Genomic DNA, 25,215 nt, shown 5'->3' on the forward strand with positions numbered 1-25,215 from the left:
TGATTTGGCATGGTCTGCTCTTCTTAACTAGCAGTGTCTTTTATTTCTTCATCTGACAGCCTCCTCAGCCCCAGGGTATGATGGAAAATGACTCATTTTCATATAAGGTAGAGGAGTTTAGTGAATATATGACCTACAGATTTTCCTAATTTTTTTATAATATAATGTACTTTGATGCATTTTGAAGATAATCTGACTGATGCTTTGCATATTCCTGCTTAATTACAGTATATCTCAAGATGATTTACTACAGTCAGATAATTCTGAAATAGTCTTGCTATGGAGGGCATGCATACCACCGGCAGCTGTACAATTAGCCATAGAGTTCATAGGGAAAATTACATGTGTCTGTGAAAGTGAGGAAGGCTGGCACAGAAAGAGAGTTACATATAAAAAGAGATGTATGGCTTCATCTAACATTCACTGATGAGGTCTTTCTGACAGTTTCAGTGTATTTTGGCTAAAATTCAAACATTATTTAAGCATGGTCCCCCTTCCCACCTCTGAAAGTAACAGGTGATGAGCAGAGAACACTGAAAAAATATTCTGAAGAAATTTCCAAGCTTACTTATTTCCTTTTCCAGTTTTATATCATAATATTATAGTAAAACTCAGATCTATTTTGGGGCCAGAAAAGACTGGAATAGCATTTTGGCTCTTCATTTGACCATATGTGTTAATGTTCCAGTGAGTCTCTCTACATAAAATTAGCCTGGAATGAAGTGATCAACACCTGAGAGCATTTCAAAGCCATAGTAACAGATCCAGACTTTTAAGGCCAGCTGAGGACTGTGAGATCATCCAGGCTGACCTCCTCTATAATACATGGCTGTGGACAACTGGAAGTAAATACGCACCTCTTCAGCCTTTCAGTAAGCGCAGGGCACATCAGCCCATAGCAGGTGGAGGGATTCCATGTGCATGATGGGCTATCTCTGAACCTCCAAATAATACCAGGGTCTCCGTGCCAAGCCATGCAGGTGTTCCCATTCACAAACATTTGAAGAAAACACCAATATTAAGTCATTTTGGGGTAGAAAAGCTTTTCTGGATTTTAGGATTTCCTTGGCTTAGATAATGGTAATGTTTACTTCTGGTTTATTTTTATTTTAGCTAGTGGAGTGGTGCAGAATTATCATGACCTATTTATTTTTGGAATATTTTATTCTCTCTAGGAATTCACTTATTTCACCTCTCCAATCAAGCGTTAGCCTGGCAAAAGAGTCGTCTGTAAAACTTGCTGCACATCTGCAAATATCAAATGTCCATGAACAGGCAAAAGACTCTCTCCACTTACTTTTTTTTTGTCAGATGGTTTCATTTAGAACCCAAAGGGTCAGGAGTCACAGCATGACCTCATCAAATTAGACTCAACTGAGAGAGGTGTTTAGCACAACAAAAAGGAAGTAATCTGAAGGACATTAAATGCAAATGAGACTGCCATGTGCAAACTTCAAAAACACCTGATCCAAATGAACAGTGTTGACGGGGGTCGAAGGGGTGAGAAAGAAGGTTTCATATTTTGGTTGGGTTTTTTTCAAAGACTATCAGCAATATTACATCCTGTAGAGCTGGCTGAAAATCTCATAGGTATGTGAATATTTAAACTTACTTTTATTTTTGCCAGGTGAGGATATGTCAGTATTTACTGACAGGAGTTTGGCTCACTTGTGGATGAAACCTGGTAGCAACCCTTTCTCTTTTGGTGGATTTGTTACTAAACAAGTATTTTTAGACTGGGTTCATTATTGCATGAGCCTCATTTTTGAAAGAGAATAGAAATTAATTTTGAATGTCTAATTGAAGAATTACAAGGACTCTTCAGTTGCTGATGGTTCTTTCATACAGAGAAGAAAAAGCTTGTTAGAAGGTTTGCACATTTCCCCTTCAGGACATTAATCCATGCCCCCATTGGCTGAGATGTCTTTCAGCCATGAAGGCAATGGGGCGGTGAAGGTCTTGTTATAATGGAACCAGGCTATTTCCAGATAATGTGAGTCAGATTGACTTCAGGGATAGATCTGCTTTCCAGATGTTGGATAAAGTCAAGTGGAGCAGGGAGACAGAGATGGCAGCTAAGTATAAGGAGAACCTTGGAGTAAATACTGTCAGAAGTGCCATTTGCAATGTGTAGTGTTGAGGTTTTCAACACTGTGTGAGTCAGTGAAAACGCTGATAAACAAATATTTGTTGTTGACATACACAGGGGTGTCTAAGTGTATTGAGAAATGAGTCAAAATAAGATCAAAATGGGACCAAATAGGACTGAAAGCAGTGCTTTGTTAGAACTGAATAGAATCTGAATACGTCCATAAGAATGCAAAAGACTGGAAAGTGCTCAAAATGGCTGGTGAAGAGGAAAGAAAGGCAACTGTACTCACTCATAGAAATCTTGGACAAAATAATACAATGAACACAAGAGAAGTGTGGTTCAAAGAAGTTTAGGTAGGATAAGAGCTGTTAACAATCCTGAAGATTATAATATCTAATCCAAAGACTACAGAAGTCAATGTAAACTCTGTGCCAGTGTTGAGTTAAAGAGACTGTTGTTTCTTTCTGTTTGATTTTATTCATCTGGGTTTGTCTGCCTCCTGACAGCCGTGAGATCAAAATTACCTGCCCAACCAAGCAGCCAAGCCCTAGGCCCATTGATATATCGCAAGATACTAGGAGTTAGTATGGACAGTCTTTGAGAGAAAGAAATAACGGATGATGGGTGAGATCCTCGTGAGCTGTTGCCAGGCAGGCTGAGAGATGACTGTCTATGTAGAAAGGAGAAAATTACTTTATTCAGTGATAAGCAGATGGACAGATTGCATTATACAGGTCCATGCTTTCAGGAATCTCTTCTCATCCTCAGCACTCCCCTTTGTAGAGCTGGTGTGGTGGCAAACGTAGTCTTCCGCTCCTTTGAGGAACGTGCAGAGCAAGCTCTGCTAGAAGGAGAGAAGAGAGGGATTCCATGTGTTCCTCCCATGGCCTGTGGAAGGTGCTGCTTTTATTTATTTCAGCACGGAGTGGTTTTTTCAAGACACAACCGAGCCTTCAGAGCGGGTGCAGCTCATGGGAACAAGACCAGCCCCGTGATCAGGTGTCATTTTCTTAACCCGGCCAGTTGGTCTTATCTCAGAATCAGGCCAGCTGGCAGCAAGCTGAAGGCGATTGCTGGCGGTGTGAGCAGTCAGGGGAGGTAGCAGGAGATCTGTACAGTTGAGCATATACACTCAGGGTGTGGGGGCTCACATCTGGCTGCAAGATGCTTTGAACAGTTTGTTGGACAAAGGCGCTTGGTCAAAAGAGGTCAGGGCAGGTTCAGTTGTACTGCCAAGGGTGAAAACTATAGTGAAAGTCAATAAAAGGCTCTCATGGCTTCTAGTTTACCCAAATAAGGAGAGAGAAGAATTGTTAACATAGGGTTTTCCCTTACCTTTTCAAGGTCATAGGAAGGTTAGCACAGCTTCAAATTGCTGCATAAGCTTGAAAGGAAGAATGGCAAAACATGGATTAGGAAAATACATGGTCTTATTTTCAAAAGGTTATTCTACTGAAATGACGGAGGCTGGTGGTCACTAGGAGAGTGAAGCGCAGGAATGGTGGGAGCAATTCTTGAAATTTTGTAGCTTGAGCATTTTCCTACATGTTTTGGAGAAAAGGGTAACAATAGAAAAAAAAAACAATGGGTGAATCTCTGTTGCAAGTAAGATATATGTTTTTAACAGTGCTAGTGATTATCCATGAGCAAAAACGACCAGGAAAATTGGAGGCTCTCTGGCTTGGTTGTTTTCTGGAAGCTATGATTTAACTACAGAAAAAAATCTTTGGGCATAATATATGGCAGGTTGGTGAAATGCTATCATTGAGTTATTGAAGATAAGAAGTAGAGCTTCCTGACACAGGAAGCTATTTTTTAAGCTACCCTTTGTATATAAAGAAAAGCATCATGAGCAATCATCCAGGCTTTGCAAACCATGCTGGGTCACTTTAGTTCTGCCTTTAGAGACAGAGAGCATAATCGACTGAGGCAGACACTGAATGAATTATTTTCACTGCTGAAGGAACTAATTTTACTGTTTACAAGTAGTGTTTTAAATGAAGAAAAAAAACCTGTGTATAAATTCCTGTTTCTGTAACATGATTTTTCAACACTTCCAAAGATACCTGAAGGGTTTGATGCCCAGTCCCATGATAAATTAATGGTAGCTGGATGTCCAAACCCAACAAATTATCTTCAGGCAGCTCAGTCATCAAGAAGCTAATGTCAATTTACAGTAAAAACCCATCTTCCTTTATACAGAAATAGAAATTGGCATGTGTGGGAGGAGAGGATCAGAAAAAGACTGTGCAGTCAGTTTATAAATCGAGGACTGTAGGTACCTCAAATATTCTTCAAATAATGCATGGAAAAATACTAGAGAATCTCCGTCATTTTTGCCTCTTCCACCTCTGGTTACACCAGTTGTTGATATTGCATTCTCACTGATTGTATCATCATTAAAAATAGTAATACAAACAGAGAATTCAAAGGAAGTCATGAACAAATACTTTATGGTATTTACAAGGTGCATTTTTTATGAGTTGATTTTTCTTCTCTTTAAGCAATGCTTCATCTGTATCTAGTAAAGTCCTAGATGAGAAACAGTTTACTAGATAGAGAATATTAAATATAAATATTGGGTGGTCATAATAGAAAAGTCTGAAAATGGTTTTAAAAGAAACCAAAGAAGCTTTCATAGAAACAGCTAGAATAAATATATGAAAATTTGGATTCTCTTAGTAAAATGTACTTCATACGTGTGCAGTTAAGAAAATGTCTATATTCACATGCATGTATGTATGAGAATATATATTTATATTTGTACATTTGCATAGTTCATGTATACACATATTTTATGTATTTATAACATCTGTTCATTATATTGATAAATGGTTTTCAACACTGTTGCACTGTTTCAAACTGTTCAAAAACAGAACTGCTTAACACAAAATTATAATACTCCAGCTGGAGGTAAATGTCACCCTTCTAAAATAATGAGCTATAAATATAGCTTTTCTTTTTACTGTTTACTCCAGATAAATGATATTTTTAACTAGGGTGCTGTCCTGAGGACATGGAAGCTTTCCATACATATATACAACATTTGACCATTATTTAGTGGAAATAATACCAAATTACACTGGGGTTAGAAGGACACTAAGCAGCCTGAATCATGATACAATGGTTGAACTTAAAAGTTCAGTTCATTTGCAGAGATGTTACCGGTTCCAGCTGTGTTCTCTATATAGGGGATAGGGAGAAAGCATATGTCCAGCTGGAAATAGAATGAATTACATGGGGCTCTATGTTCAGGCTCTGAATACACACTAGAAACTAAACAAAGAAATGCCTAAGATATACAACATTGACTCAATAAAACCAGCAATAGTAGTTGAATCATGTCACAATAATCTGCAATACTTTACCTCCTACGTTCTTCCAGGGAACTTCTTCAGGTGACACTTTGTTTAATAATGCAAAATACTCCTATATGTAACCTTTAGAATCTCCCTTAAAGTCTTGAGTGATATATTTTCATCACTGAAATTTATAGTAATATCAGCATCGGTAATTTATGTGTTTTAATTTAAAGCATCTGGTTTTAATTTATATAGTTCAAGGTTTTTTCAGCAGTTGCCCATGAGTAGGCATTTGATCTTGATACTATATTTTGAATCTATATTTGATGACCATCTTTCCAATGTCTGGGTTTTCATTAAAAGTTAAATCATTTTGTCTCAAACCAAAAATCAGTTTTTCACAAGTGAAGTGAAATTGTTTTTAAATAACTGAAAAGGCTGTTCTGCATTTCAGTCAGCTTGGACAATGAAAACAGTCCAGTTCATTTCACATTTGATTTCAGTCATTCTGAATTTGGCTTTTTTGGGGGACTGATTCAGTGGTGCTGTGCTGGAAGATATCGAGACATAAGAAAATACCACTGTAACAGAGAAGGTGGTCTATTGATTTCCAAATAACAACCAGGCTCAGTGCTTCCAGTTAAAAAGCATTGCTCTTTCTTTGTAAGACATATGGCCTCGGGCAGCATTCTTAGCTTCCCTCGTGGTTTTAGGATGACTCATGAATTTTGATGGTTTTCTCCAAGACCCAGTTGCTAGAGTCCTGTAAATGTATTTGAATTTTATTTTATTTTGAAGTGAAGGCAAGAGTTTTCTAGCTACTTGGCTGCAAAGAAGTGGTCAAGAATGCAAAGTTCAAAGGCTCAAATGCATGAAGACATGAAGGAACCCAGCATTTCTTTGTCTGGAAACCCCATAAACAAGGAGGGATTTTCTGAATCCATGGGACTGGCAGTACTGCAAGTCTCTTGTGAAAGAAGTCACTAAGATGGTCCCTAGTAGCAACTTCTTGGTTTCAGACCAAAGTAGTTCAGGTTGGATTACTCCTAGCTGCTTTCTCCTGCTGTCCTTGTCCATGAGTTCTGCAGCAATAGGTTTTCCCACCAGAAAAAGGTAGCAACAGACTTTCCCTTGGCGTGGATGGTGGCAGTGGTAACGAAAGAGCTGGGTGGAAAGTTAATTGAAACAGTGAGTTTTGTGTCTGGAGCCCCAAACGTTCCTTCTCCCGCAGAGAAAAGGAAATATGGTGTGAGGTCTCCTGCTGCCCCAAAGCTGGGGATGCTCTCTCAGCATGTTTGTGCCCCATTCCTCATAAGTGGATGTTTTGCTGTGATTAGGCATATGCACAGTACTTAAACGAACAGGTTCTTGCTCCAGAAGTTCTTAAATATATTAAATCTGCCTGTTGTATATCCCCTGTCAGTAAAGGAGGAGGCACTGAAGACCAGACTTAGAGAAGGTGACCAGATATACTTATAGTTTAAAACGCATCATCTTTTTTTGCTCTTTAATTAATTCATTAATTACAAATTAGCTTCCCGGATTTCATAGTAGGAAGCTTCACAATTATCTAATCTTAACTCCAGTGTAACATACCAAAGAACTGTGCCTTAATTCACTCTCCTTTCCATAACTGATGGTAGATATAAAGAAGAGATTCCATCAGGAATATTACTCTATCAAGATGCATTTCTCTGCAAATCATGATACAGTCTGCTACATTTAACCAGGAATACAGCAGATTTCTAGAATTGGACAAAGTTTAAATCAGGACTAGCAGACCTCTCTGTAGCTGCTCTACTTCCACTGATACGAAGCACATTAGTCTAATCACAACCTTGGACTGAATTTTTGAAGTAAACCTCTGTGATTTCTGGTTTTAAGAAGCCTTGGTTTCCTGCCCAGAAGCTGGCCATGCTGGGAGGGCTTATTGAAATCTTTTATTTGTTTAGCATCTTTACCAGTACCTGAGTGTAATAATACAGCATTTTTATCCTGTGAACACAAGTCTTACACTTCCGGAGCTCCAGAGGGGAATGTCCTACTTCTCTGAAAGGACAAAATATGTCTCTTTAGAAAGGAATTCAAAATAATTTGCCTTTGGGTATAAGAGCTGTAGGAGCGTTGGAAGGTCTCAGACTGTAGGCCTGTGGTAAGCTAGTTTAATCAAAGTCATAGTAGCAATTTTATTTGAAGAAATTTAAATTAATCTCTCTAAAAAATTAAAAAAAAACTAAAAAAAAAAGATTAACAAGTCCAAATCTTAATTAAATGCTATATTTTAAATTCTGCAAATAATATTGTTTAAGAAACATTTAATCATTGTATTTTCTTGTTTAGGATTAGCTGTTTAAAGACAAAAGACTCTAGGCTCCAATTAACTGCTGCCAAAAATTAATTTAAGTAGCCTAATTGACAACTTGCTTTAAGCTACATAAAATCTTGGCATAAAACTTATTGTCAAGGGAAAAATATTCCTAATTTATTACTTTATTATAAATGAAACTATTGACCAAAGTGCACTTGCTCTGCTGCAGCTGTTATGTAAAACAACAATATGTAGATGACGACGATAATGAGTCCTTGTCCTTATGTGTAAACACAAGTCGCTCTAAAATTGTGCGGGTTGTTAATGACTGTTTGGTGCCACCAGGCTGGAGAACAGCTGTGGAAGAGGCAGAAATCTCATTTTCAGGCGGTGCTACCGCATCCCAGCCCTTTCTTGGCACGTCTTCCCCATCGTGCAATACTCGTGGTGGTGAGGTTGGGCTCCTGACCCCCTTCAGACAAAGCGCGCCCGTTCTGCTCACCGTGAAAACCGAGCGCGACCGCCTGCCACCTCTATGCAAAAGAGAAACGTAAACTCTTCCACATGTAGGAGCAGAACGTGATCGCTGTGGGGAGAAGGTAGCGAGGCCGTTAAATGTAAGACCAGGGCTGAACAATCAAAATACTTGTCCGCGAGTGTGCGAGGTGCTCGGATATCTGTGAACAGGGAGAGAAAATTAAAAGCTGTAAGTACACACTGTAAAGCTCTTTAGTTTCTTGTTTATGGTCGCAACGGGCCAACTTTCAAAGCCACTTCTTGAAACTTTGCCCGTGGTTATCCACCTGCAACTAGTTAGACACAGAAGTCCTGTATTTTCTGCACGGGCACAGCTAATTTGCATGGCTGAATACCCGACTGATTTACAGCGGGTTAGTGCCTGCGTGGGGCACGGCTGCCCCTCGGCGTGTGCCGTGCTGGAGAGGCAGCCCCTTCCCCATGTGCATGCCCATGCCACGGCACGATGCTGTTCCAGCTGCAGTTTGGCTTTTTCACCTGCTATGTCTTGCCGTTCATCCATCTCGACCTGCTGCAACGTGAGCCCACCCACTTGACGCGATGTTAGCCGTTCTATTGTGCCTTTTTCCTCTCCGGACTGCAGAAAGCGATTGCATCAGGAAGGTAGCTTACCGGTGTGCAGCTTTTCCAAGAAGCCTCTTTGAAGGCTAAAAAGGTTGCTTGGGAAATATAGTATCTTGGCTCAATTTTCATTGTCTAGGCACATTTCATTTCAGAAAATCACAAGCTACCAACACAAGCATGTCATTGCGATTTTTCAAGCATTTTCTTTTTATGCGTGTGCGTTTTATACCTCGGTGAAGTCACATCCCCCCCAGGCTGTTGGAACAAAGCTCAGCTGAGAGCTGAACGTACCGAACGAAAGGAAATTACAAAAAGGAAAAGTTAACATCTAAAACCATTAGTACGGGCACTTCTCCCACAGCCTCCGTGAACCCTGGAGCAGCGACGTTAAGTTCACTGGAGAGGCACGATGCCTGGGAGAGATGTTCAAAGTCCAGCCTGGATGAGAACCTGCCAAAGCAAAGCCCTCCCAGCTGAGGGCACAGCATCCATAAAGCCTAAAAGACGCTTTTGGAAAAGCTCCCGGGGCACTGTGACCCTTCACACCCCCTCCTCCACCCAACACACTGTGTAAAGACCAGAGATAACGAGCGCTAAAGAATTTACAGCAGGTGCTGTTTGATGAGGCTTCGAACAATGCAGAATTACCTGTGCCCATTTAAGCCCATTAATCTTCTCTTGTAAAAATAGCAATAAACGGTGATTTAGAAGCAGGGAGGAGCGAAGCTGGAAGCCCTGAGGTTAATAAAGATCGGTGCTTGTGGTTAGTTTTCTTTCTGTCTGTGCAACAAGTGACTGAACTGCTGAAAAAAATGTTAACTGCAGGTACAGTTTAGAAAATACCAGGTGATAACTGTTGTGGCTGGTATTATTTTGCAGATATATGACAGGGCTTCAGCCAGGTGATGCTGGGGGCTGTATAAATATGCAAGTAATAGCATCCAGTGCACCAAAAGACCCTACAAACTGCAAAGGCCCTCAGAACAGATAGATGGGCTCCCACCAAAAGCCCAGGGAAGGCACTGCAATAAAGGGGTGTGCTAAAACAGAGCAATTGCTTGAAACTCGAAGGTAAGCAACAGCAGTTAATCACAGTAATTACCACCTGCTTAGCTATTATCTCAGTTGCCTGCTGATGTGTCCACAGCCTGTACCCTCAGCCTCAGAACAAAGTCTTATTATGATGGATAAGGTCTGGTTTTTTAAACTAAAAAAAAACAAGAGACTGGGCCAGAGATCACTGGAGCCAAGGGGGATTCTTTTCCACTGGAACAAGCCCTGTGGCAGGAGGAATCCTTCAAATAAACAAGTGATTTATGCAAATACAGCCATAGAATATTTTCTTCCTGACTGAAAACAAATGAGCTGGCAAAGTATTAATTTAAAATACTTGACTTGTTAATGAGCAGTATATATTAGAAAGATTGCTTCTGTAAGGATTTTCTGCCTTTGCTTTGCAGGTGGCTGTGTGTCTGCCCTGGTCTGGTACGTGGGTACCTCCCCGAGAGGTCCAGGACCAGCCGTGCCCAGAGAACGACACACTCGCTGCCTTCTGGCTGGGAGCTCTCTTGGAAGCAAGGATTGGTTGTGACTCTAGTATGGCTGCTGAAATTTTAGTTGGTATTCATACTCTTCAACAAGTTAACATTAACATTAATTAAAAATGCCCTTGTTTTTCTTCTGCATTAAAAATAACAAAAAAAAATTCTGAAATGAGTTTTGAAACTATTTTGGTCTTGTTTTTCTTATGAACGAGGGCTTTCTCAGTATCACTTTAAAACAATTTAGATGATTAAAACCATTGTTTTGTCACTCATTTAAAAACTCACAGAAATAACCCCAGCAAGCACAAAAATAATCATGACAACACTTTTTCTTTCATTTTTAAAAAGCAATATATTTCTGGGTTTGATCACATTTATGCAGAAAACTGTTGTAACTTTTTTTTCAACGAGCCAGTCATTTCCACAATAAATGATGAAAATACATAAAAAGAGGAAGGAAGGAACTAGCGTTACTTAAAATATCTTGTAAGATACTAAGTACAATTCCTGAAGTGAAGCGGCTGACTAGATACCGATTTAGTCAATTTAAACTTTAGCTAGAGGAAATATTTCCTTTACAAATTACGCTCCGTTCTTCCTCCCCCTCCCCTCCCTATGTGCTGAGTATCCTTTATTTCTCGACACCGGGCGACACAATGGAAAGAAAGCAAGACCTGAGCATCCAGGCAGAAAACCAGGCCTTGTACTGGAGCCAGGAGGCGGACGGGATTCCCGCACCGCACAATGCCACAGCCTCAGTGCCGCGCCGCGCTGTGTAATGAACCCCAAGTGACCGCCTTTCACGTCTCAAGAGCTGAAACCGGCTGGATGCTGAACACCGCTGTTCCCAGCTCCAGCCTTCCCGTGACTTATTTCACTCAACAATGACGCTGAGAAAGGCACAAAGCATGACGCTTCTGCCCGGCGCTTTTGGATGCAAACTGGCCAAATAAGTTAGGGTCAGCAAGGACCACGATGCTCTTTGTTGGCGACTTAAATGCAGTCTCTGACAAAGGCGGGAGCTGGCAAAGGCCAGTAAAATTTAACAAATTTTTGGAAAGTGCAGGGGAAGGTGAATTTTTAAAAAAATAAATAAATCATCCCTCAAATCTGCATTCTGGAAAAGTTTTGCAACAAGGCAAACAATAATTCTGGAAACATAGAGACCTCTGTCTGTACAGCACAGGTTATTTTGCAACTTTGCTTCTGACTTACCTGAAAAGAATTCCTCTCCCCCGGTTCCTGATAAGGAACTCACCCTCCAAATTCCCCACGGTGCGGTGCGGCAAGCTGGAGCGGGGGGAGGAAGACATGGCGTTCCCCCAGTTTCCTACACTTAAGCTTTCATCTGTGAAAAATCCTTTTTATTAAAGGCAAACTGCAGTATAATTGAGCTAAATCTCCAGCCGCTGTTGGAGGTAGCAATGCCATGCACAGTTCATTGCAATGCCTGCCGTCCCAGGGATTTTTTTTATGAGATCATATTTCACAAGGAAATAAATTTCCTCCTCCAGTCTGATGCAATCAGTTTACCAAGTGGTAAATAGCTACAAATACCTCGGGTGCTGTTTTGCAAAGTGTTTTCGGACATTCGAGGATGAAAGTTGCCAAAGATAAGATCTTAATCACTGAAATCTGGAGAGCGATTGAGAAAATAGCCCCAGAAGGATGTCCGGGCAGGTTCCCTGGAGCAAGCCCAGGCACCCCTGCAAACACTCCGCACTCGCAGGACCCACAGGAAGCTATTTATCAAACAGCCCATCCCAGCACAGCCCTGCTTCCATGGCAGCTCCCAAGCGACAGTTCTCTCTGCTTGCAAGTCCCAAAGCACCGACCTGAATTGATTCATCCCTAAATTGCAGCTATGGAATCTGGCGTAAAACCGTTTGGTGTAAGTACAGCCATTTCACTTCTCTTTCAAGAGGCAAAGGAAGAGAATATCTTCCCAGACAGATATTCTCCTCCCTCTACCTACACCAGTTTTCACAGGAAACAATATATGGGCACTGCCTTGTGCTCTAAAAATCAGTGAACTGAGTTTTCAGGGAGCTGCTTTTGGAAAGACATTTGGATAATACATTCTAGGAATGGTCCAGGTAGTCTGTAGGCACTCTCTGATCTATGGAAGGGTCATTACATGCCCTATACAGGAGTTAACTCCTCTTAGATAGCCGCCATGACAGCTGCTGTTGTATCACCATAAAAATCTGAAAACTGTCCATGCCCAGCACGCAATGCAATGAGTGTGGTTTTTGTGCCACATTCAGTCCCAAAGCCAAACTAAAGAAGTTCAAAGAAATGTGGAATCGTGCTGGTTTCCATCAAAGCTTTTCCCTAAAAACTACTAATTTTCTCCAGACAAGAAGGCAGAGACAGCTGGATTGCCAGGAAGATTGTTAACTTCTGGCAGCTCCTTCTTGAATCAATCCTGTGGATCTCTGCTCTGAGAGAAGCAGGAAACTCAAAACTTCAAAACGAAATTTGAATCTTGTTCTTGCTAAATTTGCATCCATCACTCTCAAAATAAGATAGGAGACCTTCTAGAAATTCTAAGATGTGGACCAGAAACTGGGGAAATTCTGCCAAAACTGTAGACATCAGCTCCTGCCCTATTGCAATGGCCCATGGAGAACCCTCCTTCCACCTGTGCATCGGAGAGCGGCTCTCAGCACCGCATGAACTTCTCTTGGCAGTGGGCAGTTTCCACACACTTGGATTTAGACGAGACATTTCACTGTCAGTTCCTGGACAGAAAATAGAAGGTGTCAAATGTGTAACCTTCATCACTAGACCCCATCTAGGTTCATCACTCAGGTCAAGATTTTGCCTTTTTTTTTCCTTCTACCTCTCTTTCCTCACTTCTCAGTGGTTTTGCAGTAAAAAGATTGCTGTAAAAATCACCTCCATGGGATTTATGCTTCTGTTTTTCAACGGGCACTCACTATTCAGAGCTTCCTTGAAGTGAGATTGTGAAATACCTAAAACAAGGCCTGATCTGGCAAGATAACGGCCATGAATTGTTATTGAGAGCAGTGGTAATTGTGTGTTAGCGCACGCATCATCAACCAAAAACGCGTGGATCAGAAAGCAGCTCAGGATTGGGTTCAAAAGGTGGTGAATTGGGAAGCTATCGCAAGCATTTTGATATGACATTCGAAGGATTTACCCAGGTCAGAGCAACCTGATGAATTCTCTTGAAAGTGAATCTCCTTGGAAGCTTTCCTTCATCCTAGAGAAAGCATGAGGGATCAGAAAAGGAGTTTTTCACAGATGGTGTGATATTCAGCTCAAGCAATCCTTTAAGTGCACAGGAGAGAAAATGAGGGTGATGGGCTAAGAGTTAGGAAATAATATTCTCTCCCGTGTACATCCACCGTCTTTCCATGCACAAGCAAACATTTTCATGTAAATTCACCTGCAATGCAATTTGAAAAACTGTGTTTTTGCAGAACAGTGCACAGGACACAAACTCCTGCAAAGTGTAATTTTTTTTTTTAAATAATTTGAATTGTTTTAAAAAATAAATATATATTCACATGATGATGCAGGTTCATCCTCCAGTGCATACATTTTCATGTTTTTCTTTTGACTTTTTTTAGTACTAGGTGGTTTCCAAGCCTTCCTAGGACCTAAAATACATATTAAAGAAAAATTTACATTAAAAATCACTTGGGAAATAAATGAAGTTCAAGAGATTTTTAGTCATTTGCAGGGTATATATCTGAATGTGCTTTAAAATGTTGCTTTTCCAAGGTGCCTAGGGCTATGGGAGTGATCTAATGCTTCCTTCAGATATTCCTCCCATGTTGATTTGATACATGATTTGCATGGCTTTTGGAAGCTGTTATCAGCTTCTCAACAGAAATCTTGAGTTTTCTATTATTGCCTCCATTCCCCACTCTGCAAAGGATGCCTTTGAAAGATTTTTAGGTAAGAGAAACCTTGACCTGGACTGGGGTTTTGGTTTTGTTGGTTTTCTTTAACTTCTTCTGATTTATCTTCATGACAACACCCAACAATACGTTAAGACCCAACGCCAGCAGAGCTCTGCATTACATCCGTTTTTTTAAAAATCATGAGAAGGGGGCATGATGCCTTACTCTAGGGTGTAAGGAATGAGGTGATACTGATATGGTAGCAGGCCCAGCTGCGCTTTTCCATCCTGGAGCTTCAGACCACGGTTTTCCTTTGGCCAGCACTCACGTCACTTTCTGTCTGGGATTAGGAAAAAGCCCCAGTCTGACTCACTGACCGGGCACAGGCTGCTCTAGTTTCTTCTCGAGGCTGGAGGAGCTCAGAAACCCACCTCCTTTGCCTGCAGGAGTCTGACATACCATATACCAAGCAGCCGACGTAAAGCCAACACGATATTTGCTTCAGTGGAGGGACTCAGCACTTAGAGAAAAATGATTGTAAAGCAATGCTCTCTGTGTATGTTGATCCCACTGAAAGGCCTTCTCTGCTAATCTCAATAGCCCTAATTTCTTTAGACATTCCAGGAGGATTTTGCGTCTCAGTCTAGACACACTTCATCCCTCTGTTTTGAGAGAGAAAGCCTTTTGAAACTGCTGGAGCTTCTTTGTTTTCCTGCTCTGAAGGGCTTCGGTGCCTGCGAACAAAATAGGATAGGCTAGGATGAAGGTGAAGTCTTCAAAGCTCACTGTTTCCCTATACATTTTTCAAGGTACAGGCTGTATATATGAAGTTCCCAGTCTCTTTCTCTTTTTTATTTCTTAAAGTTCCCTATTAAAGTCAGTAACAGCACGCAATCTGGAGTTCTAGCTCTGCCTCAGCCAGTCTGACACACTGAGAAAGTCCCCTCATCTTTCAGTTTCCAGCAAATATTCTTTTTATTGTGCAAATTAATTATGTACTGTCTATATAGCGCATAAAGTATTGCCCACAGTCAAGACTAAAAAGGCATAACCATGTCCATTTTTGTTTCCCTATACAAACGCTTCTAGTCAAGAATCAATCTTGTAGGGTGTAAATACCTTCTGCTGAGATTTCTGAGTATTTCTGACATCAAGCAGAATGAGACCTGATTATAATTTTTTTTTTTTTTTTGGTCACACTAGTGTTCACATATGGAAGACAAACAGTACTTTTAAAGACAGAGCCTTTATAGAGTCAAGTAAGCTATTGCCCGGACCCAGCGAGAAGTGACAGCCATCGGGGCTGGTCCCATCATTGTGCTGTGGGTCAGTTTGCAATAAGTAAGTCAGCAGCATCTGAGACACAACAGAACTGCCATGCACTTTATTATTTTCTTACCTTTCCGTACAGTCCTCCTGAAAAAATGTCACAAAGTGTGACTCATCACATCTGCATGAAGTTATGAAAAAAGTAAGCCTTGTTAACCTGCTGTTTGAAAACCAGAACACTTTTATCAGTTCATATAATTGCTAACCCCTTATTCACTGTTCAACACTGAAGGGTTCTTTGCCTCCTAAGATCCCACTAATTGCTGACAGATTTGATTTCTCTGTGACAGCAGGAGTCCTGTTTCTGGCCTTTACATCAAGTAATTGCTTTATTTTTCTCCCTCTGCTCTGAAAAACGGAATTCCCTTCTCCCCTGCTTGAACCTCTGTAATGACTTCTTTCTACGTTATTAAATCCTTGCCATTTAAATCACATTTAGAGATGTTTTGAATAACTGATTCCAATTACTAAGGCTCTTACTAAGGAGCAGCTGAAAACGCAAGTCATTACTTGCCCATAGACAAGCAGCTACACCTTGCAGCAAAGTCTCTGGTGGACTGTATTTTATTTCTACTCAGTAAGGTGCAATTTATACTCGCAGGAGGCGGGTGTTCAACAAATATACAGCTGCTGGAGTTCTCGTAACTCGTCACTTGTGCAAAATAGAGAACTGCTTTTATATTTATTTTATAAATAGCGCTATGCCTTAAAGAAATCATCCGGTCCTTCCTGTAGTGGCCCGGGAAGCTTGCTTGGAACAACAGTAGAGATGAGCAGTTGACCGACGGATGACCCATGTAAGGTTACTATCCCGAGATCTAACAAAAAGGCATGGCAGGGTAAAAGGAAACACGACTACAGGTCGTACATTCCTTCCATGAAGTATGATCAACTTCTGTTGTTCTTATACAGGTCACGATTCCTTGAATGTACTAAGAACTTCCCGGCAATAACAGTTTAGTTCAGTTATTAATCATACTTGTGATCATTAGCGCCTTTGTAGAAAAAAAAAATAATAATGTGCCAAGAGATGATTATTTGACAAATTACTGCAGGGGCTCAGCATAATAGCTTTGCTGATACAATCAATGTCGAGGCATTATTAAAACAAAAAACCCACATATGAAACAACTTCCATACAGTTTATGAAAAACACTGCCCTGTCAATGGGAGGGGACTGACGTTCAAATCGCTACCGTGATTGTCTTCGCAGACGCAGGCTCGGTTCCTTCCCATACACAGTTACTAGCATGGCACACGCAAGCAGCTAATAAACGAAGATGACGCACAGTAACTCAGGAATCTGCAGTTGTCTCTAATTCATGGGTTTATTAGGAGCGTGAGTGCTGCGAAGTGAACTCTGGCTGAATCCGTACTGGAAGCCCCTGATTGATGTGCTGGGAGTCTGCGTGCAGCTCCCATCTTCTGCTGGTGCAGGCTGAACTGGTGCCTTGGAACCCGTACAAGAAATACATAATCCCTTCTGTATTTGTATATTAACTTTCTGGTACTTCCTTCAGTCTAGCCCTGATAATTAGCCCTGCTAATATACACAAAGGCCCTAGTTTACTTTTGACCAACGGAGTAAAACTACCACCAAGTGGAATAAAAGGTATGCTGATAAAAGCACAGCCTGACCACTGAACCACTGAACTTGCATCAGTGGTCAGGACTTCTGCCAGCACGGCCAAGCTGTTATAAGGATCTCTCTTTTTCCCCAGCCCTGACAAGAAACCAGCACGAGTCCTTAAGTTTTTAGACCCTAAGGCTGCACATGATGTGTGCGACAAAATTTACCTCTCAATATCCAGTGATTGTTTTCATTCAATGCTATGCTGCTTAATAAGTAGATGCATTCATGCCTTGATATTTTTATTGTATTTGTTCTGGAAAGTTATTTAATGTAGTGTAAAGTGTTCCTATATTTTGACTGGAAGTACACTGTGCTTCTTCAGATGGCCTGAAAGTGTGAGCAAGGCAGTACCTGGGCATCTCCTTATAGGCATCGCTCTGTTTTCATGTACAGATAGATAACTATTCGCTAAGGTCCAACCTTACTGGCACTGAAATAAATGAGCATTTTCCCATTGGCTTCCTTAGGAAAATATATGGATCCAGAACTCAACTGCCAATATTAGTATTGCCCCCAAAATACCGCTTGATGCATATAAAATTATGGTTAATGTACAAAATAAAAAAGTTTGGTATTTTTGGTACAAAATAAAAAAGTTCATTTGGTATTCACATGAGTTTCCTAAATGTGTAAATAAAAATAAAAATAAAAATAAAAAATAAAATTAAAATTAAAATTAAAATTAAAATTAAAATTAAAATTAATTAAATTTTGATGAGTAGAAGGGAGCTGTTTTCTGTTCTTTTGTGTGGATGTTATTTACGACTTTCCCTTCCTATGGATAAAAACAAAAGAAGATTGAAAATGCCTGTCATTGTTTTAAAAAACAGCCCAATATCAAGGAAAGTAATAGTTGTAGTGTTAATTTTGATGCTATGAGCACAGACCAATATGCCTTGTAAAGCGTATGTGGTCAGTTGTCTGGAAGGTCTCAGCCACGGGCTAACGAAGGGACTCAGCTGTGCCCACCAAGCACAGGTTGAGATGGCTCAGTGCTGAACGTCCTGCTTTTATGTGCTTTAATTAACCCCATTACCAGTTTTAATTAGAGATGCTTACGAGAATAATCTCCAAGTTTAGATCCGCTCTTTCCAACGCAGTGGCCGCATCTGAAGGGGTCTTAGTCATTCCATAGACATCACAAGTCAGCACTTCCAGAGGGCTGGTCACGCACTTTCTGTGTACGTGGGAAACAGTAGAAGGGTGAAATTTTCCCACCCGTCCTGTGCAATGCCCTGGAAGGCAGGAGACTGGAAACTAGTGCCAGAGCTTTGCAGCAGCGTTGTCACGTCCAAGCTCCCCAGTATGCCAACGCGGAGAGCTGCCGGCTTGGAGCTGGAACGAGTTATGTAGCTGTGCCTCGGGATACCTGAAATTAGCCCCATAAGGCCAGGCTTTCCGAAATGTTTTAGGAAAGAGCAGCAACGTTATCAAAAGAGCCAGGACGTCAAACTTCACTTTTGAAAATCTCCCCAGGAATCCCATCTATCTACCTTTTTAGTCGTTTTGAAGGCCGGTGATTAAATCCATACTTACAGTGTGATTCTCCCACACATGGGGAGCAATGGGAGCTTTGTCATCACCGCTAATGGGGACAGGCTTGCGAGGGATGAAATATGCAAGGAGTATGCGAGGGGAAAAAAACTCGGCTTGAAAACCATCGAATGAAAAGAGCCAGCGGAGTTTTTAATTTTTATTCATGCTTCAATTACTGAAAACGATAGAAGCACTTTGCCATTTTTAAACGGTTCCGTTTAAAAACGTCTGGGGCTGTTTGTTTGTTTCTTTTGGGAGCGACTTACAATAACCGAGAGATATAAATCAACCCATGGTTTCGCTTTTCTTTTCTTCTGCAGCCACAGCTGAAACAACCGAACAGCAGGGCAGCTTCTCAGCAGCCCGGAGCCACACTGAGCCCTCTGAAAAGGCTGGTGCGGGGCGGGCGATGCGGCTCGGCTGCGGCGCGCGCCCGGCGCTGGCAGGAGGGGCCACGGACTCTGCTGTGATGGTGTTGTCTCACAGAGGCATTGGATGCCCTCCTGGTTAGGGGGCCCACAGAGGTTTCCCAGGAGGCAAAGTCCCCGTTGCTGTCTTCTGGGGACCTTTCCCTCCTTGGTTTAAAAAGGAGCAGTGCTGAACGTTGAAGGGTAGCCCAGATTTTGTGGTTGTTTTGTGTGAAATTCTTACTCCAGTCGAGCAACTCCATAGGGATTGGCTGAGAAATGTGTCAGGTGGTGTACTCAAACCTCCCTCCACCTCCAGATCTCTCTCGCACCTTCCTTCTCTCCCATCTGGGCATCAGACTTTAACCTGCTTCTGTCTCTCATGGGGCGAGAGCCCACAGTGCCCCTCTGTCCCCAGGAAGGAAGCCCATGGAGCTATCCCCAAACCTGCCTTGGGTACTGATTCCAGAGCAGCTGTGCTGGGTGGGAGGCTGGTGTGGGCCAGCTACTGCATGGACGCTTACCTGGTGTAGTTGACAATACCCTCTAGGATGCCATGGTTGTCTTTCCGCTGCTGGCCAGAGGGACTGTCACAGTCTGTTTTTTCTCTAGGATCCTCAAAAATGACTTTGATACAACCATCAGGCACAGAGCATTGATGAGCTGTCAGGTGGTGAAAAATCACATTGCTCTCTGAAGATCACCGAAGAAGAGGGCCAAAGCCATGGGACCTGACATTGGACTCTTCATTCATCCCTTTGGTTTTAAGACCTTTCCTCCATCAACAAAACATGCTATATTGGTGAACAAGCCCACTGGCATTGTTAATGGTGAAACACGACACCACATCTCAGAGAGTCCTGTGCTTTGTGCTGTCGTGCTGGAAGAAGCTGCAGGAGGAAGCCAAGACAGGACCAGGTCGTGGCTCTCCGGGCAGCTGAGCTTGCGGAGGATGTTTCTGCTGCCGTGTCTGCAGGAGATCAGCCTGCCTGCTTTCTCCCTCGGTGTTTCAGTTTTCTGTTTGTAAAATGCAAATAGTAGCTCTTCTGTGTCTCACAGGCATACTGTGAGGATAAATGTATTAAAGATGTGCAGTAGTCAGAGTCCACATCAGGGGAAAAAATCTTAGGGAAGATAAATACGCCTGTAGACACCAAGTAGTCTCTTTCTTTGATGCTTTAGTGCTTTTATGGTCAATAAAGAAACCTTGCATTTTACAAAGGCTGTCTAGCAGTTCTAATATTAGCATTCTCACCACAGCTACTTCTCGTTGGCGATGTCTGTTTGCATCTCTGCATGGTGCTGATGTTGTTGATAACATTTTCACGTACGATAAACCAAACTGCACACCTGATTTGTACCTGACAGCCAATCGGTTTTGCAAAAACACAGTCCAGTCGTTTGAGAACATAAGGAGACGACGACACCAACATTTCTATGTTAAATGAAGAGATGTGGAAGTTGTTTCTTCACAGGAAGTGACTGAGGGAAAAACATAATAACTTGGCAAAGGAGTAAATACCATTTAGTAGAAACACCAGTGGATATTTGCATTTCCCTTGGCTTTAGTTCAATCAAGCCAAGAGCCTCTTGTGATAAATTTAGTGAAAGCCATCGCCAGATGAGACAGAGCTGCCAGGGACCCTGTGCTGGGGGGCTGCAGCCCCAGTGCTGCGAGGCTGCTCCTGCCGCACCGCACACGAGCACGGGAGATCAGCCTTGTTGTGCGAGATGTTACATAACCTCAATGAGGCCATATGCATCTATACTGGAGCATGAGTGATTGTGCAATCAATCAGCCACACCAGGGACAAAGTTAAGCTGCACGTACAACTTCACCATTCTCCTTTCTGGCTTCTCAAGTCTTACCCACGCAATCACAGCTGCCTGAAAGGATGGTTTGTGTGGGGTTTTTTTTTTTTCTTCCCTGGAACATTTGACTGAATCACATTTGCAGATATTTCAAATTTTTCATTCGCGTGACACCTGAGCTTTATTTACTTTTGAAATAAGTCATCTCATTAAGAGAATTCATTATCCATTATTACTGTCATGTCATTCTCCTAATAAAAGGAATGACTGTAGAAGCATTCAGTGGCTTAGCTGGTTGCATAGTGAGCTATTATGCTGCAAACCTGCATTCACGCTGTACATTGGTACGCCAAGGCTGGCAGAGACCAGGAGCATCAATGAGGTAATAGTCTTAAATCTCTGAGGGGAGGATTATGTTGTGCTGCGCTGCAAATACCTCCTACGTTAGCAGGATAATGCTTCAGATGGAGCTATAAATTGTTCAACAAATAAGGACAGGTGGTGGGAAGAGGGTGAAAAAAATCCCTTCAATGCTCCACCATTATCTCCAGAGAAGAGGTGGAAAAACTGTTGTTCTCACTGCTAAACTATTATCACTCTTTCTCCATGTAATTTGCCAGCGTGGCACGGCCGGCCACTTAAGAGTCAAGTGCTTCTATAGTAGTTGGGTCTCTTCTTCACGGAAACGCTATTTGCTTCTGTTGACTAAACAAATGCTGGTTGTAGATCTGTGTGGCATGAGGTGATCATGGACAGGGCACCCCAGCCATACCGTCCCACTTCCCTGTGTGAGCTCCCTATTCCAAAGAGTGCTACGGCACATCTGACCCTGGCTGGACTAGGCTTTTCACCATTCTCCTGCTCAGAAGAGCAGGTAGCGTTCATTACTGTACATGGCATGAAGAAGTTTGTAACTGCTCCTTTTCACATTTTATAGACCTGATGCTCCAGGTTCACCTGTACTGGCATGGGAGAACAAAAGCCCCCTCGTCGAAAGAGATGTACGTATCTCACTTTGGTGGTTTGCTTCCTATCCTGCAGCAGATCCTGGCATGAGAAGGAGAAAATAAACAAGAAATCTGATTTATTAGGGGAAAAAAATAATAAAAAATTTGGTGCACTTTCCTCAACATCCTGTGTCTTAGGATGTCAATAAATTTCACAAAGCTGGAAAAACGGTATTACTCCTGTTTTACAGAGAATTGATATGAGATAAACAGTGCTTGTGCTGGGATAAACTTTTTCCAGTGGCCCCTGGAAGATGTTGCTCTATCACAAGACAGCAGAAGAGAGGAGATGGCATTTAATGACAGTGCACAAGGAGTTCACGCTAAAACACGATGAGAAGTTTGCTTTTGAACACACATTGAGTTTTACAGGTCGCAGTGATTTATCCTGGCCCCAGCACTTGTCCCTACTATTATGCTGCTGTTCTTCCCACTGGTATAGCTTGTGCTTGATCCAGCCACTCAACAAACCAGCGGTCGATTTTGAGTGGGAAGCAATGCTTTCAGCTTCATGCATTCTTACTGGACTCTAGCTGAGAAGCTTTGTTTTGGACCAAGTCAACATAAATTTATATTTGTCTGGCTTACTTCTCAAGGAACAGAACTAGATTTCCTCCACCTCCCCAGCTGTAACTAAGGGGCCTGGGTTTTGTCCAGACTACATCTCCCATGATGCGACAAAAACCTTCTTTCTCTCCAGGTGAAACACCTTCCTTTGATTAGAAATGTCCAAAGAAAAATTTTCAGGTCCCTGGATCTACAATTTTTAGAAGATTTTGTCCGTGGAAAAATTCAGCATTTGCAAACACTGTCCTGTTTTGGGATTATAGCAAATGCTGAAATACTGATCTTGCCCATCGGACTGAAATTCCCATTAGAATTTTATCTAAGCTCAAACTTCTTCAGTCCTGAGAAATGGGAAGAGAGATCTCTTTTGGGCAAACTCTTAGCGACAAGTGATTTAAAGAAATGTTTAGTTTGTGGGTCTGACTCCACTCTCAGTCATGCAGATGGAGGCATTAAGTAATTCCCTCGATAGGAGGGGTCTTTCCTATGTGTTGAACCACTATAGGCCAGAGAAGAATCAAGCACACAAAGTACTTGAGGATAATAACTAAACAGATTTGTCTGCCAGAAGCAATGGAACAAACGCAAATCTTGATACACTGGTTTAATTCTTAGATTTTGTGTTGCTCCTTCCTCTTCAGGAGATGCGGTCAGTACTCCACAGAGCAGCAAGCAGCTATGGGTTTTCTTTGCAGAAGGGCTGACCTGCTGCTCACTGCAAACTGATTTCACCATTTTTGTGGCTGCATCTTCCTTTCCATAAATTCATAACTTTTTTGCTCTCACTTTTTTTCCCTTCGAAATGCCCAATTGCCTTTGTTAGAAAGTTAAAGGGTCCTCACAGTCATTGTGAAGACTAGGATAAAAAAGTCTTTTCCTTCTTAAGCCCTCGGTCTGAAGATTTGCTTTGATATTGACTCACGCAGTCATGGCAGCTTGTCACGATACAACTCAAACCCAAGTGTTTTCTTCAAGAGTTTCAGCTTGAAATTGTGCAACTTCGTGGCTGAGCACATCCATTCTAGCACGTGAACTCTGACTTTGCAGTTTATATAGGAACTGGGGCCTTTTTTGAAATAAAGGGGAACTTTTCTGAGTCGGGACTGCAGGGACTGGCCTACTCTGGGTTTTTACACCAGATTAACTGATGCTGAAGATGGTGCAAAGGGTCTTTACGGTGACTGTAAACTTAAAGCCGCCTTAGCAGAAGTGAGAGTGGGTTTTGCAAAACTCTAAGCAGAACGGTTTGTCTCTGGTTACCCTGCAGCCAAGTGAGAGTAGCGCAGAGAAAACCACAAGTCACTTAAAGATCCATTAAGACACAAAAACCAATAGTAAAAACCAAACACTGCTTTACCAACAACAACTCTCAACAAACTACTCGGTGCATCCCCGTCCTTCAGTCGGTTTTCAGAGGTCTTTGGAAGCGTTTTTGTCTTCCTGCCACTCTGATTTAAGATACAGTGTTACTTAAAACCCCCTAACAGTCAACTAAATGTCAAAAGATGAAAAAAAATTTCCGTCAGCCTCTGCTTTTTATAAAAATATATCAGTTTAATAACTTAGTTTAAAGAAAAACAGAATGATCATGTTAGAATACTGCCAAATTTATAAGCTTTGGCAGTCCCACACACTGAGATGAACAGGCAAATTTATTTAATAAGAAATAAAATACATTTTCTCCCTGCATTCATTGAAATAAAAAGACAGACACATCTGTCCCAAATTTCTTTTAAGGAAGAGAATGGCTGCTAGTAACTAGAAAAAAGTGCCTTTCTGCTGGCTTACCTCAAGATAAATTTACAGCTTCACTGTAACAGTATCAAAATTCAAAATGTAATCAGTTCAAGTAGAATGAGATCAAACATTTCTGTCCACATTAACTCCTTGATGTCACAATTCAAGATCTCACAAGGAAAGACATGTATGTAAAATTCAAGAAAGTTTATGTGAGTTCTTGCTGTTCTCAGAGTTGAAAAATCTACGGTCTGTTATGTGGGGTTTGTACCTTCCCATAGAAATGTGTGGTGAGCATTGTAGAAGGTTACCCTCCCACAGGAGTTACAGATTTACACGATTTTTGAGAGATGCAGTTCTTACTGTTGGCAAGACCTCGCAACCTCATAGTCCAGTAGCTGCTTAGAGACCTAAAACAACAACCCAGAGATAAAAAAGTCCCAGATGTACTTCAGTGCAAGATATTTTTGTGGTTTGAGTACTAACGGATTTCAAATGTATTTCAGGAAAGGAATGATTCTTCTGTCATCTGACCTCAGAGGAGGGATAGACTATTCACACCCCAAAACAGTGGAAAATAGAAAACCATAACTGCAGCTACACAAAAGAAAAAGGGTGCATTTTTCAAAACAGAGAACAGTCGTCCTTCTCTATCACAATAGGTAGAGTTATTACACAAAGTCTCCCTACATCTCCAGAACAAGGGATTTATGCAATGACCCACATCAAATAGAAAACCCTTCTTCATGAACTTTTGCTCTCCTCCCAGACCAGATATTTCTTCTTGATCTAAAGCCTTTGGTCCTCCCTGTTTCCTTTGTGTTTCTCAGATGGCACCAAAGGGATACCAAGAAAAACCAGCAAGGAATTTCCTTGTTTATGAAGGTAGAATGAGACCGTGCAAGCTGAACAGGCTTATAAGCACTCGTTTAATTTACTATGGTGTTCCCTCTATGAGGGAAATA

Source organism: Tauraco erythrolophus, chromosome 9 (assembly GCF_009769465.1).
Source record: "Tauraco erythrolophus isolate bTauEry1 chromosome 9, bTauEry1.pri, whole genome shotgun sequence".
In the NCBI taxonomy this organism is placed as follows: Eukaryota; Metazoa; Chordata; class Aves; order Musophagiformes; family Musophagidae; genus Tauraco; species Tauraco erythrolophus.